Source organism: Oncorhynchus masou, chromosome 31 (assembly GCF_036934945.1).
Source record: "Oncorhynchus masou masou isolate Uvic2021 chromosome 31, UVic_Omas_1.1, whole genome shotgun sequence".
Classification (NCBI taxonomy): Eukaryota; Metazoa; Chordata; class Actinopteri; order Salmoniformes; family Salmonidae; genus Oncorhynchus; species Oncorhynchus masou.
In genome coordinates, this window is record NC_088242.1 from 94,917,640 (window position 1) to 94,931,464 (window position 13,825).

Below are 13,825 nucleotides of genomic sequence, written 5' to 3' on the forward strand. Positions count from 1 at the left end.
TGGAAGCCTGTGTTTCAGACATAAGGAAGTGGATGGTGGCAAATGTTCTACTTTTAAACTTGGACAAAACAGAGATGCTTGTTCTAGGATTCAAGAAACAAAGAGATCTTCTGTTGAATCTGACAATTAATCTTAATGGTTGTACAGTCGTCTCAAATAAAATTGTGAAGGACCTCGGCGTTTCTGTGGACCCTGATCTCTCTTTTGACGAACATATCAAGACTGTTTCAAGGACAGCTTTTTTCCATCTAAGTAACATTGCAAAATCAGAAACTTTCTGTCCAAAATTGATGCAGATAATCTATCCATGCTTTTGTCACTAGGTTAGACTACTGCAATGCTCTACTTTCCGGCTACTCGGATAAAGTACAAAATAAACTTCAGCCAGTGCTAAGCACGGATATTAGAATCTTGACAAGAACCCCAAAAATATCATATTACTCCAGTGCTAGCCTCTCTACACTGGCTTCCTGTTAAGGCAAGGGCTGATTTCAAGGATTTACTGCTAACCTACAAAGCATTACATGGGCTTGATCCTACCTATCTTTCTGATTTGATCCTGCCGTACATACCTACACATAAGCTACGGTGACAAGATGTAGGCCTCCTTACTGTTCCTAGAATTTCTAAGAAAACAGGTGGAGGCAGGGATTTCTCCTACAGAGCTCCATTTTTATGGAATGGTCTGCCTATCCATGTGAGAGACGCAGACTCGTGAGAGACGCAGAGTCTTTATTGAATACTCATCTCTTCAATAGGTCCTATGATTGAGTGTAATTTGGCTCAGGAGTGTGAAGGTGAACAGAAAGGTACTGGAGCAACGAACTGCCCTTGCTTTCTCTGCCTGGCCAATTCCCCTCCCTCCACTGGGAATCCTTGCCTCAAACCCTATTACTGGGACAGAGTCAATGCCGTCCCTAATGGGGGGGTGCGTCACTGATGTGATCTTCCTGTCCGGGATGCCCCCCCCCCCCCCATTGGGTTTGTGCCGTGTGGGGGATCTTTGTGGGCTATAATCGGCTGTCACGTCCTGGCCATAGTTTACTTTGTATGTTTCTATGTTTTGATTGGTCAGGGTGTGATCTGAGTGGGCAGTCTATGTTGGATGTCTTGTTTGTCTATTTCTGTGTTTGGCCTGATATGGTTCTCAATCAGTGGCAGGTGTTAGTCATTGTCTCTGATTGGGAACCATATTTAGGTAGCCTGGGTTTCACTGTGTGTTTGTGGGTGATTGTTCCTGTCTCTGTGTTTTGCACCAGATAGGGCTGTTTTCGGTTTTCGTAGGTTTGTTATTTTGTTAGTTTTTTGTGTATAGTTTCCGTATTTAATAAAATGAATCAAAACTACGCTGCATTTTGGTCCGCTCCTCCTTCCCACAATGAAAGCCGTGACAGAGTCACCCACAACAGGACCAAGCGGCGTGGTAACAGGCAAAAGAAACAGCAGGAGCAACAAAAGAAGGAATGGACATGGGAGGACGAATTAGACGGAGAAGGACCCTGGGCTCAGCCTGGAGAATATCGCCGTCCCAAGGAAGAACTGGAGGCGGAAAAGCGGAGAGGCGCCGGTATGAGGAGGCAGCACGGCGAAGCGGATGGAAGCCCGAGAGTCCGCCCCAAAAATTTATTGGGGGGAGGCTCAGGGAGAGTGTGGCAGAGCCAGGAGTCAGACCTGAGCCCACTCTCCCTGTTTATCGTGAGGAGCCAAGGAGGAGACCAGAACCAGAGCCGGTGTTGGAGGTGAGCAAAACAAAGACTGTGAAGGAGTTAATGGGGACATTGGAGGAGAGAGTAATGAGGGAGTTGCTTTGTTGGTGCTTTAAATATGGAATTCGCCCGACGGAGCGTGTCGAGGATTTGATGGCACCTGGGTCAGCGCTCCATACTCGTCCTGTGGTGCGTGCTAGTCGGCTGGTGAAGTTGGTGCCAGCCTCACACACCAGGCCTCCTGTGCACCTCCCTAGCCTTGCATGTCCTGTGCCAGCACTGCTCTCAAGATCTCCAGTACGCCTTCACGGTCTAGCCCATCCTGTGCCACCTCCACACACCAGCCCTCCGATGGCAGCTCCCCGCACCAGGCTTCCTGTGCGTGTCCTCGGCCCAGTACCACCAGTGCCAGCACCACGCATCAGGTCTACAGTGCGCCTCGCCTCTCCAGCGCTGCCGGAGCCTTCCTCCTCTCCTGCGCTGCCGGAGTCTCCCGCCTGTTCAGCGCTGCCCGAGCCTTCCTCCTCTCCTGCGCTGCTGGAGTCTCCCGCCTGTTTAGCGCAGCCAGAGCTGCCAGCCTGCATGGAGCAGCTAGAGCTGTCAGTCTGCATGGAGTAGCCAGAGCTGTCAGTCTTCATGGAACAGCCAGAGCTGCCAGTCTGCATGGAGCAGCCGGAGCTGCCAGTCTGCAAGGAGCTGCCAGTCTGCAAGGAGGTGCCAGTCTGTAAGGAGCTGTCAGTCTGCAAGGAGCTGCCAGTCTGCAAGGAGCTGCCAGTCTGCAAGGAGCTGTCAGTCTGCAAGGAGCTGCCAGTCTGCAAGGAGCTGCCAGTCTGCAAGGAGCTGTCAGTCTGCAAGGAGCTGTCAGTCTGCAAGGAGCTGCCAGTCTGCAAGGAGCAGCCAGAGCTGCCAGTCTGCATGGAGCAGCCAGAGCTGCCAGTCTGCAAGGAGCAGCCAGAGCTGCCAATCTACATGGAGTAGCCAGAGCTACCAGTCAGCATGAAGCAGCCAGAAATGCCAGTCAGCATGGAGCAGCCAGAGCCGTCAGTCTGCCAGGATCCGCCAGTCAGCCAGACTCTTCCAGATCCGCCAGTCAGCCAGACTCTTCCAGATCTGCCAGTCAACCATACTCTTCTAGATCTACCAGTCAGCCAGACTCTTCCAGATCTGCCAGTCAACCAGACTCTTCTAGATCTACCAGTCAGCCAGACTCTTCCAGATCTGCCAGTCAACCAGACTCTTCCAGATCTGCCAGTCAGCCAGACTCTTCCAGATCTGCCAGTCAACCAGACTCTTCCAGATCTGCCAGTCAACCAGACTCTTCCAGATCCGCCAGACAGCCAGATTCTTCCAGATCCGCCAGTCAACCAGACTTTTCCAGATCTGCCAGTCAACCAGACTCTTCCAGATCCGCAAGTCAGCCAGACTCTTCCAGATCTGCCAGTCAACCAGACTCTTCCAGATCTGCCAGTCAGCCAGACTCTTCCAGATCTGCCAGTCAACCAGACTCTTCAAGATCTGCCAGTCAACCAGACTCTTCCAGATCCGCCAGACAGCCAGATTCTTCCAGATCCGCCAGTCAACCAGACTCTTCCAGATCCACCAGTCAGCCAGACTCTTCCAGATCCGCCAGTCAACCAGACTCTTCCAGATCTGCCAGTCAGCCAGACTCATCCAGATTTGCCAGTCAACCAGACTCTTCCAGATCTGCCAGTCAGCCAGAATCTTCCAGGTTTGCCAGTCAACCAGACTCTTCCAGATCTGCCAGTCAGCCAGACTCTTCCAGATCTGCCAGTCAACCAGACTCTTCCAGATCTGCCAGTCAACCAGACTCTTCCAGATCTGCCAGTCAACCAGACTCTTCCAGATCTGCCAGTCAGCCAGACTCTTCCAGATCCACCAGTCAGCCAGACTCTTCCCGATCCGCCAGTCAGCCAGACTCTTCCAGATCCGCCAGTCAGCCAGAATCTTCCAGATCCGCCAGGATCTGCCGGAACCGTCAGTCTACCAGACTCTTCCAGATCCGCCAGTCAGCCAGATTCTTAAAGATCCGCCTGTCAGCCAGGATCTGCCAGAGCCTTTCTCCTCTCCTGCGCTGTCTTGCGCTGTCTTCCGCCTGTCCGGCGCTGCTGCCGGAGTCTCCCGCCTGTCCGGCGCTGCTGCCGGATTCTGAAGAGCCCCTCTGTCCCGAGCTGCCCCTCTGTCCCGAGCTGCCCCTCTCTCCCGAGCTGCCCCTCTGTCGAGAGCTGCCCCTCTGTCGATAGCTGCCCCTCTGTCCCGTGTTGTTAAGTAGTGTTGCCGTGGCTGGGAGGTTACGGAAGAGGAAAAGGTGGGGGAAGACTGCGGTGAAGTGGGGGCCACGTCCAGCACCAGAGCCGCCACCGTGGACAGATTCCCACCCAGACCCTCCCCGATAGGTTCAGGTTTTGCGGTCGGAGTCCGCACTTTGGGGGGGGGGGTACTGTCACACCCTGGCCATAGTTTACTTTGTATGTTTCTATGTTTTGATTGGTCAGGGTGTGATCGGAGTGGGCATTCTATGTTGGATATCTTGTTTGTCTATTTCTGTGTTTGGCCTGATATGGTTCTCAATCAGGGGCAGGTGTTAGTCATTGTCTCTGATTGGGAACCATATTTAGGTAGCCTGGGTTTCACTGTGTGTTTGTGGGTGATTGTTCCTGTCTCTGTGTTTTGCACCAGATAGGGCTGTTTTCGGTTTTCGTAGGTTTGTTATTTTGTTAGTTTTTCGTGTATAGTTTCCGTATTTAATAAAATGAATCAAAACTACGCTGCATTTTGGTCCGCTCCTCCTTCCCACAACGAAAGCCGTGACATCGGCCTTGTCTCAGGATGATAAGTTGGGGGTTGAAGATATCCCTCTAGTGGTGTGGGGGCTGTGCTTTGGCAAAGTGGGTGGGGTTATATCCTGCCTGTTTGGCCCTGTCCGGCGTCTCATCGGTCGGAGCCACAGTGTCTTCCGACCCCTCCTGTCTCAGCCTCCAGTATTTTTGCTGCAATAGTTTGTGTCGGGGGGCTAGGGTCAGTCTGTTTTGCTAGATTATTTCTCCTGTTTTATCCAGTATCCTGTGTGAATTTAAGTATGCTCTCTCTATTTATCTTTCCCTTTTTCTCTCTCTCTTTCTTTCTTTCTTACTTTCTCTCTCGGAGGAGGACCTGAGCCTTAGGACCATGCCTCAGGACTACCTGGCCTGATGACTCCTTGCTGTCTACAGTCCACCTGGTCATACTGCTGCTCCAGTTTCAACTGCTCTGCTTGCGGCTATGCAACCCTGACCTGTTCACCGGACGTGCTACCTGTCCCAGACCAGCTGTTTTCAACTATCTAGAGACAGCAGGAGCGGTAGAGATACTCTGAATGATCGGCTATGAAAAGCCAACTGACATTTACTCCTGAGGTGCTAACCTGTTGCACCTTCTACAACCACTGTCATTATTATTATTTGACCCTGCTGGTCGTCTTTGAACATTTGTACATCTTGGCCATGTTCTGTTATAATCTCTACCCGGCACAGCCAGAAGAGGACTGGCCACCCCATAGCTTCTTTCCTTTCTAGGTTACTTCCTAGGTTCCTGCCTTTCTAAGGAGTTTTTCCAAGCCACTGTGCTTCTACATCTGCATTGCTTGCTGTTGGGGGTTTTAGGCTGGGTTTCTGTACAGCACTTTATGACATCAGCTGATGTAAGAAAAGCTTAATACATGTTTTTGATTGATTGAATTTGATTGATCAGCGTAATTGTCAGTGCCAATTATTCTCTGGTCCATGCGTTCGAAACCTGGCAAGTCAGCCGAAATGAACGAGTAAACCTCCATTATGAATGATTAAACTAAGGAGTAAAACTCCATTATGAATGAATGATTAAATCAGTCTTGCCATTATCAAGACAAAACATGACTCGGGTCAGACAAGACTGTGCTACACAGTGCATAAAATGGCCAGTTCTGTAGAATTTCTGTCCATTTCAGGCCATTTGAAATGCTGTTGTGACGTCTTGTCTTTTCTGTTATTCAACACAACTGGCAGTATGCCAATGCTCTAAGTTTGACTATATGTGTATAGGGTTCATATTCAGGTTTCCTGCATATCACAAGACTGTGTTAGCCGTCTGAGCTTGGGCATTTAGCCTGGCTAATGCAGGCCTCTACGTCTCAGATAAGGTTAGTCATCAGGCGAGCGTGGTTCCAAACTACCTCCATTTTATCATAATAACAATAACGTAAGGGTGGTTTTAAACTACCTCCATTGCACACTGTATGCTTCAAGTCTATGTCAACAGATTAATAAAAAAAATGTCCTACAGGGGACAGCACATTGAAAAAGGTCAGTGTTGGGCTGTCACATGCAGTCAAACAGAATGACTTTTGATGAGGAAATGTCAACGCTGTCAATGAGTGGTTGTGATGTGATTAGATCTGGCATTATCCTTGTTGCATCGTATGTTTCTTGGCCTACTTTATAATACCATCTACCAAAGAATGGAATGTCATTTTGATTGTTGTACTGTATATGTTACAAATCAATACATTTGATCCAAACACAGTGCATGAACACCATTGTGTAGGATCATTAAAACACAGGAATTTATATGTCTAAACATCGTAAAATAACAAGGTGAGATCAGCAGAGGTTTATTGGTTTGAAATCGTACACATGTATTGTGTTATACACATGAACATTAACGCAGGGGCTTACAGTGGCCCGTAACGGGCCTGAGAGAAAAAAAAAAGAAAGAAAAAAAAAGTATCTATATTTTTTTATGACACCACAGGAGGCAGCTCTCAATGTTCAAAACACACCAGAGAACAATGTCCAAGAGGACAGGGTGTTCACCCATGACATGATTAAGGGGAACGGCACCGCAGTACCTCCAGGCTCTGATCAGGCCCTACACCCAAACAAGGGCACTGCGTTCATCCACCTCTGGCCTGCTCGCCTCCCTACCACTGAGGAAGTACAGTTCCCGCTCAGCCCAGTCAAAACTGTTCGCTGCTCTGGCCCCCCAATGGTGGAACAAACACCCTCACGACGCCAGGACAGCGGAGTCAATCACCACCTTCCGGAGACACCTGAAACCCCACCTCTTTAAGGAATACCTAGGATAGGATAAAGTAATCCTTCTCACCCCCCCCCTTAAATGATTTAGATGCACTATTGTAAAGTGGCTGTTCCACTGGATGTCAGAAGGTGAATTCACCAATTTGTAAGTCGCTCTGGATAAGAGCGTCTGCTAAATGACTTAAATGTAAATGTAAATGTAATTAAGTCGCTTAAGGTTTATACAAATATGTCCATTGTAAAAAACATGTAGTCAGAAAAAACAATGTTACAAACCCCATGTCTCTACTATATATGGTTGAAAAGTTACAGACGATTAACTCAGAGAATTTAGCATGTTCAGAGTGAATGGAATGTCATCACAGACCTGATAACTAGTGGCTGCAGGATCGTGACTGAAAACATGGTCTTTTTCTAAATTAAAATCACTGAATATAAATACTAAATAGGGACTAAATATATATTTATTTAAAAGGTAAAATCATTTATTTCAACATCCACCCTCCGCGAAGACAATCTGTTCTTGTTTTCAGTGTGTCCATTTCAGGCCACTTGAAATGCTGTTGTGATGTTTTGTCTTTTTTGCTATTCTACACAACTGGCAGTCTGCCAATGCTCTAAGTTTTGAGTATATGTGTATAGGGTTCATATTCAAGTTTCCTGCATAACACAAGACTGTGTTAGCCCTCTGAGCTAAAACTGGGGCATTTAGCCTAGTCTGAGTCTTTCTCTTTAAATCGTCATAGAAATGGCCCCTCTCAACATAGATTGATTGCCAATATAGGCAATGAACGCCAAGGGTCAGGAGGTGAACATGACGAAGGTATCAAGTTGATTTTGATTGGTCCAACCAGCAGAAACGCCTCCAAATGGTACCACCTCACAACACCAAATATGGAAGCAAAACAACCAAGAGCGGCCCAGTCTAAGCTAGCAATTTTCACAGCGAATAAATGTTCCTATTTCATCAACACTGTCAAATACACGTTTATTAAGGTTAAAATATTATAGATAACAATCTAACGATTAATTATATGTCATTTATAGTGACATCGGGCAAAGAAAACTACGTTTTGACATTCATTTCGTAGCACCTTCTTGAATTGCCCCCGTTTTTCTCTACATTGTAGAGCAATGAGTGAAAGCCCTACAGAGGATCAATAGTTTATAACAAAAAAATACATGTAGATTGAGTTTTATCACAAACAAGTAACTGACAAAATAAAGGAAACACCAACATAAAGTGTCTTAATAGGGCGTTGGGCCACCACGAGCAGCCAGAACAGCTTCAATACACCTTCACATAGATTCTACAAGTGGACCTAAACCCTTCCAGGAAAATGAACCCCACACACCATAACATAAACTTTGTATCCCTCATTTACTCAAATGTTTTCTTTGTTTTGGCGGTTACCGGTCATTTGGAAAGCATGCGTGCAAATTATGGAACAGCTTGTTGTGTTGTTGCCATAGACTTATAATTCATAGAAGGTATTTGGAACCTCTAACCCTGGCAATTTGACTGTAAACACATGGGTGCACCAGCAATGGCTGCCAGTCCTGACTTGAACAGGAACTGCCATCTATGGATTATATGTCTATGGTTGGTAGCAGCTGTCTGTTTGCCTTTTGCAGATTTCTAAAAACATACAGTTTGGAAAAGAGAAGACTAATCTGTCGACAAGCAATACTACCAGTGTTGAGCAAACAGAGATAGGATATTAGTGTGTGTATATATATGGCCTGGGAGGTAGGTTTATGCCAGTCATAAATCCCTCTTCCCCCCTTTTTCCTCTCTCTACCCTACTCATGTTACATTTGCAAAACCCTTGGTTAACATAGAGATTCTGGGAACATCAGAAGGTGGGGGGAAATTAACTATATTCTGGTAATCCGACCAATTGAACATATGCGGTGGTACTTAATGAATATGATGTCAGTTCGGTTGTCATCTGAGACATTCTCATCAATGATAAGATGACATAAACTCTACAGTGGAAAGTCTACACATCAGAGTTATCGGATTCACATGGAATTGTTGTTCAATTTAAATGTTTGAATGTGAAATGATTTGTGATGGGATGAAATGTGATTTTAGCTTCTTAAATGTGAGATTTGGGTTTTCATTAGATAGGGATCTGCTCAATCAGTGGCCCGCCCCTGTGAAGGGACATGGGCTATAAAACTTTTCAAACACGCCCTCTTCTCCCTTCCTATATAAGCCCTTGACGACAATATAACCTCCTGTTCCGAGGACGTGAGGATGACGGTCTGAAGTCAGAATGGTTCAGATAATAACTACAGAATGAAGCCAACATCAGCGTGAGCTTTGGTTGCAAATGGTATGAACTTTGCACTCTTATTCACTACAGAAGTGATACCTCCTAGCCGTTGAGTTAGCAACAGCCGCTGCAATCGAGGATTAGGAAGGAACAGACAGAGTATCCCGTCTACCACACAACAACGTTACTACAACGTATTCAATTTACCAGCAGAGACATTCTTCAAAGGACTCGGTTGGGCAACACGGCCTTCCATCTACCACCAACCTACCGAATCGCAGATTGCATTTTCCTTTTCCAAATGGGCGGTAATTTAGAATGAATGAGATACTGTATTTACGATAGCACAGCTTCGCCCTTTGTTCCTCAGTCTTCCCGCTCTTTCACTCAACCCAGCCCCTTTTCTTTTGTGTAACAAGCTGTCTCATCTGCTCCGCCCGCTAGGGACGTTTTCCTTTATGACGTAATTTGTAATCAAGTTATGATTTAAATATGTGAATGTGTAATTCTGTGTGATTAGTTAGGTATTTAGTAAATAAATAATTATACCCAATTTTGTATTGCTGATTCAACTTGTTAGCCAGGGTTCGTGCAGACACAACTTTCAGATGAGACTGAATTAAGATGACGATTAATATTTACTGCTATTGATGTAAAATATTACTAGGTCTTTAAGAGTTTATTCAGAAGATAACAGCTCTATAAATATTATTTTGTGGTAACTGACTCTCTAGTTAGTAACATTTACATGATTAGCTCAATCAGGTAATATTAATTACGGAGAAATTATTTTCTAGAACAGCATGTCATATCACTTAATCCGGCATAGCCAATGATACGACAATACAGGTATATATATATATATATACATACAGTACCAGTCAAAGGTTTGGACACACCTACTCATTCAAGGGTTTTTCTTTATTTTTACTATTTTATCAAATGTAGAAGAATAGTGAAGACACCAAAACTACGAAATAACACGTGTGGAATCATGTAGTATCCAAAAAAGTGTTAAATGAAACAAAATATATTTGATATTTATTAGAATCTTGAATGTAGCCACCCTTTGCCTTGATGACAGCTTTGCACACTCTAATATATAATAGGCTACACTAAATCACCTAATGATATTATATATATATATATATATTGAAAAAAAATGTAAAAGCAACATGCAACAATTTCAAAGATTTTACTGAATTACAGTAAATATAAGGAAATCAGTCAATTGAAATAAATTCATTAGGCCCCAATCTGTGGATTTCACATGACTGGGCAGGGGTGCAGCCCCCCCCCCAGTTCTCTAAAATTACATTGGAAGCAGCTTATGGCAGAGAAATTAACATTCAATTTTGTGGCATCAGCTCTGGCAACATTTCTGCAGTCAGCCTGCCAATTCCATGCTCCCTCAAAACTTGAGACATATGTGTCATTGTGTTGTGACAAAGCTGCACATTTTGAAGTGGCCTTTTTATGTCCACAGCACAAGGTGCACCTGTGTAATGATCATGCTGTTTAATCATCTTCTTGATATGCTACACCTGTCAGGTGGCTGGATTATCTTGGCAAAGGTGAAATGTTCACTAACACAGACGTAAAGAAAGGTGTGCACAAATTTTGAGAGAAATAAGCTTTTTGTGCATACGAAAAATGTCTTGGATTTTTTTATTTCAGCTCATGAAACATGGGACCAACACTTTACATATGCATATACATGTTCTCCTGATGTGTCGCTTCATTGGCCTGGGGTATTTTTTAAATTCAAATATGAAAAACCAAAGCCCTGGTGGCCTAGAATTATTTTCTCCGGCTCTGGTGTTACGCTTAGTAGTGAAACAGAGAAACAAGACAATGATTTCTGTTTTTATGCAAATTACATGAAAATAAATCTATTAATATTTTGCCAGGTCAGCTTTGTCTTTTACTCCTCTGACAGTATGAAAATCCTTTAAGTCAAAGCAACTCATTATCATTGAGGGATGTCTCAATGTACTTAACATAATTGTCAGATCCATCCTGTTGTCAAACAAAAGAAGGAAGTATATTCTGTTTAATCTAAACAACATTTTAATTTCTTATCTTTGCCCGTCTGTTATTTAAAGCATTTTTTTGCACATGTGCACATTTTGTACAGGTGCTAAAACTTGCTGGGCAAATCATACCTAAGAGATCCAAAATAAACACAAAAACACAATTTCATTTTTTTAGAAGCCAAACACCAACATCGCCCAATGTTTTTCAATGAAAATCTGGGGAGATAAATGACAAATTCTGAAGTTGCGGAGTGGTTAAATTGTGGCTACATCTCCTAACACTCAAGCGAGCATGTAGGCCACACGCCATGGATGCTCGACACACCCGGAGGTGAGGAGAGCACAGCGCTTTTCTAAACGTCAAGCAGGCTTCACTGCATCACAGTGACACTGCCTCTGCCTGGAAGAGAAAGTCCGCCTGCAATGTAACCATCTGTATAAAAACAGCCCTTAAACCACCTGGATAGCTGCATCTATGACAATCTGCTGTGGACACCAGACAGAAGAAACAGCACATTTATGTGAGAAAAATGGGAATTACGGCCTTCAGAAAGTATTCACACTCCTTGTTACAGCCTCAATCTAAAATGGATTAAATTAAATTGAGATTGTTTTGTCACTGGCCTACACACAATACCCCATAATGTCAAAGTGGAATTTTATTGTTTGAATTTTTTACATTTTTTTTTTTTAAATGTAAAGCTGAAATGTATTGAGTCAGTAAGTATTCAAACCTAAATAAATTCAGGAGTAAAAATATAATTAACAAGTTACATTATAAGTGGCATGGATTCACTCTGTGCAATAATAGTTTTTAACATTATTTTTTAATGACTATCTCATCTCTGTAGCCCACAAATACAATTATCTGCAAGGTCCCTCAGAGCAGTGAATTTCAAACACAGATTCAACCACAAAAACCCGGGAGGTTATTCTATACCTCTCAAAGAAGGGAATCTATTAGTAGATGGGGAGAAAAAAGACATTGAATATCCCTTTGAGCATGGTGAAGTTATTAATTACACTTTGGATGGTGTATCAACACACCCAGTCACTACAAAGATACAGGCGTCCTTCCTAACTCAGTTGCCGGGGAGGAAGGAAATCGTTCAGGGATTTCACCATGAGGCCAATGTTGACATTAAAACAATTAAAGAGTTTAATAGCTGTGACTACCTGACATGATGACTCCTTGCTGTCCCCAGTCCACCTGGCCGTGCTGCTGCTCCAGTTTCAACTGTTCTACCTTATTATTATTCGACCATGCTGGTCATTTATGAACAGTTGAACATCTTGGCCATGTTCTGTTATAATCTCTACCCGGCACAGCCAGAAGAGGACTGGCCACCCCACATAGCCTGGTTCCTCTCTAGGTTTCTTCCTATGTTTTGGCCTTTCTAGGGAGTTTTTCCTAACCACCGTGCTTCTACACATGCATTGCTTGCTGTTTGGGGTTTTAGGCTGGGTTTCTGTACAGCACTTTGAGATATCAGCTGATGTACGAAGGGCTATATAAATACATTTGATTTGATTTGATCGGAGAAAACTGAGGATGGATCAACAACATTATGGTTACTCCACAATACTAACCTAATTGACAGAGTTTAAGACGTAGGCCAGTAAAGAACACAAATATTCCAAAACATGCACCCTGTTTGCAACAATGCACTAAAATAAAACAAAGCAATTAACTTTTTCTCTTGAATACATTTGTATGTTTCGGGAAAATTCAATACAACACATTACTGAGTACCACTCTCCATATGTTCAAGCATAGTGGTTGCTGCGCCATGTTATGGGTATGCTTGTAATCATTAAGGACTGGGGAGTTTTTCAGGATAAAAAAATAAACTGAATGGAGCTAAGCACAGGCAAAATCCTAGAGGAAAACCTTGTTCAGTCGGCGTTCCACCAGACACTGGGAGATGAATTCACCTTTCAGCAGGACAATAACCTAAAACACAAGGACAAATCAACACTGGAGTTGCTTACCAAGAAGATGGCGAATGGTCCTGAGTGGCAGAGTTACACTTTTGACTTAAATCTACTTGAAAATCTATGGAAGGACCTGATATTGGTTGTCTAGCAATGATCAACAACCAATCTGACAGAGCTTGAACATTTTTTTTAAAGAATAATGGGCAAATGTTGCACAATCTAGGTGTGGAAAGCTCCTAAAAACTTACCCAGATAGGCACAGCTGTAATCGCTGCCAAATGTGCTTCTACAAAGTATTGACTCAGGGGTGTGAATACTTATGTAAATTAAATATTTCTGTATTTCATTTTCAATACATTTGCAAAATTTTCTAAAAACTGGTTTTCACTGTCGTTATTGGGTATTTTGAATTCAAGATGTAACACAACAAAATGTTGAATAAGTCAAGAAGTATGAATATTTAATGTGAAAATGTGTGTTATTTTTAATTCAATTTAATTTATTTCACTTATGTTTTTGTGCGTCAATGATATTGTATAACCTTGTCATCTTTGTTTTTCAAATTATTGTAAGACTACTTTACTACACTTTACTACACTTTACTACACTTTACCACACTTTACTACACTTTACTTTACTACAGTTTACTCTACTACACTTTACTACACTTTACCACACTTTACTTCACTTTACCACACTTTACTACACTTTACTTCACTTTACTTTACTTTACTACACTTTACTTCATTACACTTTATTTTACTACACTTTACTACACTTTACTACACTTT